The following is a 5,509-nucleotide window of genomic DNA, read 5'->3' on the forward strand; positions in this document are numbered from 1 at the left end:
CACCCACTGATACGTCACCTCAGTGGAATTCTAATTGGACTCCATCCAATCGGCAGCCATCACAATGAAGGTTCCCTGAACACAGACAACAGCAGTTGTGCCCCTTCATCCCTGTGGATCAAGATGGACTACATGTTATGTTACTTGTCAAAAATAAACCGTACCCATTTTTGATTGACACTGGAGCTACCAAATCTATGTTAGCTGGCGAAGCAGCAATAAATGTCCCCCTCTCCAACAACATAACTAGAGGGGTAGGTGTTTCTGGCATTCCTATTGAATATTCTGAAACCGTCCCAGTCCCAGTGACTTTGGGACCTTTACAAGACAATCATGCATTTTTAGGAGGGCCCTCAGCACCATTGAATTTACTGGGAAGAGATTTGCTCTGTAAGATGGGAGCAATCATCTTCTGCACAGCTGAAGGAGTATATTTACAAGTACCTTCAGATAAACAAGATAGTATTTTGGCTACTTTAGATGAAAATGTCACTCTGCAAACAATGCGTATGCAGTCTGACCTCGATAAGAATAAGCACCTAAATTCATTACCCTCTCATCTATGGACCACTCATGATAATGATGTTGGGTTTCTGATTTCAGCCACTCCTGTAAAAATAACTTTAAAACCCAGAGCAAAGTTACCTTGGGTACCACAGTACTCTTTGATGGTAGAGGCCACATCTGGTATTGCCCCGTCATTTCTGCCTTAGTACAACAAGGAATTATAGTACCTAAAACAAGTCTATGTAATACTCCAATTCTACCAGTAAAGAAACCTGGTAAACAAGCTTACAGATTTGTGCAAGACTTGCGAGAAGTCAATAAAGCTGTCTTGCTGTTTTTCCAATCGTACCAAATCTAGCTATAATTTTAAGCTGCATTCCACCTACAGCACATTGTTTTATGTTTATAGATATCTCATCAGCCTTTTTCTCTATCCCAGTACATTCAGATAGTCAGTATTTGTTTGCATTCACTTATAAAGGCCAACAGTATACTTGGACCCGACTACCCCAAGGATATGTAGAATCTCCAACCCTATTCTCTAGAGAGATGCACAGACAACTACAGGATTTACAGTTACCACCACACTCAGTATTGGTCCAATATGTAGATGATATTCTTATAGCTTTGCAAGATACCAAGTCTTGTATTGAGGACTCACTTTTAGTTTTAAAGTCTTTAGCTGAACGAGGTTTTAAGGTAAATAAATCTAAACTGCAGTTCTGTCAAGAAAATGTACAAAACCTGGGACACATCATTTCTATGGGTTCATGTCAAATACTACCAAGTAGAATTACCTCCATCCAGACTGCCCCCCCCCCCCGCCCTGTAACTCAGAGATAACTCAGGGGATTCCTCAGCCTAGCAGGTTATTGTAGACAGTGGGTGCCCAATTTTTCAGACATTTCGGCCCCTCTATTACAGCTTCTAAAAAAAGGAGGTCACAGACCCTCTGCCTTGGTCCCCTGAACATGAAAATGCCTTTCAGGCTATTAAAGTGGCACTAGTAAACCCACCTGCTCTGGGGCTCCCAGATTATTCTAAACCCTTTGTTTTCTTCTGTTGTGAAAGAGATAAAACTGCCCTGGGCCTGCTGGGGGAGGCTATCAACCTGTAGCATATTACAGCACTCAGCTAGACCCTGTTGCTTCTGGCTATCCACCCTGTTTATGAGCAGTGGTAGCCGCTGCTGTTTTGATCAATATGGCCGCACCATTGACATTAGGACATGACACAATACTAGCAGTGCCTCATGAAGTGCAAGCGTTACTTTTAAAAATGAAAACACAGTATCTTTCTAATGCTCGCCTCACTAAATATGAGTTAAGTTTATTAACTAATCCCACTGTTCAAATTACACGTTGCCCACCACTAAACCCTGCTTCATTAATTCCAACCAGTGATGAGGGCAAACCACATGACTGTGTGCTTGTAGTTAACACTGTTCTTTCTCCTAGGTTGGATTTGCAAGATGTTCCTTTGCTTAATCCTGATTTAGTTCTTTTTGTAGATGGATCCTGTTTACGAAATAATCTTGGTGAACTCCAGGCTGCATGGTCAATCTGCTCGCCATCTGCAGTTTTACAAACTGGACAATTACTATCTGGCACGTCTGCACAAGTTGCGGAATTAATGGCACTTTCGCATGCATGTAAAATGGCCAAAGACAGATTTGTTACTATTTATACTGATTCACATTATGCCCATGGTGCTGTTCATGATTTTGGTACCTTATGGAAGGAAAGGAGGTTTTTGACATCCTCTGGGGCACCAATTAAAAATTACCTGTATATTGATCACCTCTTACAGAATTTATTATTACCTTTCAAAATTGCTGTTGTCAAGTGTGTAGCTCACCAGTCTAACAACTCCCTAGTAGCTAAGGGAAATAATTTGGCTGACTGGGCTGCAAGCAGGCTGCTCTTTCACATGCTGTTCGGGGACAATTTCTGCAGCCTATCTTACAGACGGTTACTTTTGACACTACTGTTTTGAAAGCTTTACAAAGTGAAGCATCAGAATCAGAAAGAAAAACATGGCTGGCCCACAGTTGTTTCCAACGCTCTGATTCAATTTGGCAACATCATGATGGCAGATTAATTTGCCCTACATCTATGTTAAATTCTCTTATAAAAGCATATCATTTGCCAGCTCATGTTGGGGTACAAGCATTAATCAAACAAATCCAGAAGGATTGGTTTGCCCCAGGACTTTCTGCTTCTGTGCAACATTTTATGAGCATGTGCTCCATTTGTTTACAGCATAACATTTCAAAGGGCACTCTGGCTCCCACTCAACTGGTGCCAAAATTAATGGGACCATTTTGTGCTTTACAGTGGGATTTTATTGAATTCCACCTTGTACTCATTTTAAATATGTTTTAACTATTGTTGATATTTTTTCGGGCTGGTTAGAAGCCTACCCATGTGCTAGAAATTATGTTATTTCAGTTGCAAAAAAATTGTGTTATGAATTGACACCTCGTTTTGGTGTTCCTTGTCAAATATACTCTGACCGTGGAACACATTTTACTGCTAAGTTAGTTGAATCATTGTGTACAATGCTAGGCATTACTTTGAAATTTCATTGTCCATATAGACCACAGGCATCAGGTATTATTGAACGCATGAACCAGACCTTGAAAACCAGACTTGCTAATGTCACTTCGGAAAAAGGCCTAACTTGGGTGCAGGCCTTACCACTAGCCTTATTTTCTATGCAGTCACAACCGCATCCTACTAAGGGTCTTTCTCCACATGCAATTGTCATGGGTCGCCCTTTGCATATGCCCATGACACCACCACCACCCTTTTCTGAAGATGATGCATTTGATAATGATATTCTTTTGTACTGCAAATCTCTTGTTTCTTTCTTACAGTATCACCACCGAGAAGTAGCAGCTGCTCAACATCTCCCAGATCCTTTTCTGTTATCTGCCCTACAACCAGGGGATTGGATTTATGTTAAGTCCTTCTCTAGAAAAACAGTGCTCCAGCTGCGCTGGAAGGGGCCCTTCCTGGTCCTTCTGACAACGTCATCTGCTGTGTGACTGCAAGGATCTCCAACTTGGATCCACATTTCACATGTCAAAAAAGTTGTGCTGTCTGAAGATCAATAGCCTTTACCTTTTTCAACTCCAGATTCTCCTCCCATTGCTATTCGTACTCGAAGTAGAACTGTTCCCGTACCTGATGATGCCTAACATTTACCCTTTTGGAAAACTCAGAACTACTAACACTACGCAGACTCAACAACCATTTCCACAAAAATATTGGACAGCCCTTTTGATGATCATTCTTGTACTGTTATTTTTAATGTGGCCATTTTTATTTCCTGCTCCATCAACACATCACACCAAGCGAGCTATTTGGCATCCACCTTTCAACACCTATCAAACTATTAAATTTGCCTATGTATCATCCCTCAATGTCTCTGACTGTTGGATCTGTACTGCTTTACCTACTGTTCATGGGGGATTGATGCTAAGTACAGTCCCTTTAGGGGTTAATGAAACCTGGATGAATCTGATCTATGACACTTCAAATGTCACTTCAAAAGACAGGATAGCATTACATCTGTTTAACCATTGAAATGGAACTGTGTGTTTTCAGAAATTTGGTAAAGTCAAGGTAGGATGGAGTTTTTGTAATGTGACAGTTCCCTACAGGTGTAACAATAACTCCTCCTACTGTAACACAACCTATGATACATTTTGTGAACTGGTGCATAAAACATACGAAGAGGTAAGAAATAATTCCGTTCTATACCAACATCTGGGATTGATCGATAAGAAGGTGTTTCATTCTGAACAAGGTTATATAAATAGTAATATCACCACTAAGGTGGAAAATTGCTACTTTGTGTGTGGTAGAAGAGCCTATAAATGGCTACCAGGAAACTGGTCTGGTAGCTGTTTCTTAGGTTATTTAGTCCCAGCCATTCAACATACATCTGCTTTACCTCAAGGAAAATTCGGAATGTTCAAGAGGTCAAAAAGCCTGCCAATCTGGTAGGCCAAATTGATGCTTCATGGATTTATCAATATTGACTTAGCTCATGCTGACACCAAAGGACTATCTCATATGGACTTGGGTGATGACATCATATCGTGGGCTGGTATAATTCCAGCATACAGAGCAGTGAAATTAATTTGGGAACTGAGAAAACTGTCTAAATTGCTTGAAGTATTAAGCAATGCCACATTTTCTGTTTTAGAACTAGTGACTGTTGAACTGACTGCCATGAGAGCTGTAGTCCTTCAAAACTATATGGCTCTCAATTTCATCCTAGTGGCAGAAGGTGGAACTTGTGCTTTGATCCAGGAGGAGTGCTGTATGTGTATTCCTGACAATCAGCACAAAATTGAAAGTCATCTCAAACTCATTCAGAGAGTCTCCGAACTCTCTAAGGCCAAGGAGGCTGATAACTCAACATGGGCATGGTTAACCAACCTGTTCTCAGGTTGAGGAGGTGGACTATTAAAGTTAATTTTATTAATCGCAGTATTAGCTCTTATTACTTTTCTTGCTGTGTTTTTAATCAAAGCATTGATTTTGAAATTAATGTCTTTTAAGACTACTAAAAAGGTGTCAAAGTTTTATATGCCTGCAGTTATGAATATGGATAATGAAATAAAAATGTGTGACAGTGTTGAAGGAACCAGCCACATGGTTATGTTAGATTTAGGGCAAATGTATGATTCACTAAATGGTGATACTTACATAGCATCAAATGGGGGATTGTAGAATATGAATGGCCAAAGTATGTGCTTAAGGAAATTGAGTACGTGACAATCTGTATGCATTGAGATGAAGTTTGTACTGTGAACTCTTGAGTAAACTGTGAATAGTGGAAAGCACTGAAAAACAGGAGCCTGCTTGAAAGCAGGAAATGTGCCTTATATGGAAGTGTATCCGATTTTCTTTCTCTGCCCAGAGATGTAGTAATGTGAACTGCTTTAAGCCTACGGGTAAACCATTGATTGGTTAATTGTCTTTTGTAC

The 5,509-nt window shown here is 40.3% G+C and overlaps 1 long non-coding RNA gene across 1 annotated transcript in view; it reads left to right on the forward strand.

Annotated features, from left to right (window-relative positions):
* Positions 1 to 4,643, forward strand: part of LOC122801588 — a 122,021-nt gene extending 117,378 nt beyond the window's left edge. Inside the window, exon 3 of the long non-coding RNA XR_006364763.1 lies at positions 3,386 to 4,643. This is a non-coding gene — a long non-coding RNA (uncharacterized LOC122801588). The remainder of the gene's footprint in view (positions 1 to 3,385) is intronic.
* The last annotated feature ends 866 nt before the right edge of the window (positions 4,644 to 5,509 follow it).

This window comes from Protopterus annectens, chromosome 5.part0, assembly GCF_019279795.1.
Source record: "Protopterus annectens isolate FY-2018-M chromosome 5.part0, PAN1.0, whole genome shotgun sequence".
Lineage (NCBI taxonomy): Eukaryota > Metazoa > Chordata > Ceratodontiformes > Protopteridae > Protopterus > Protopterus annectens.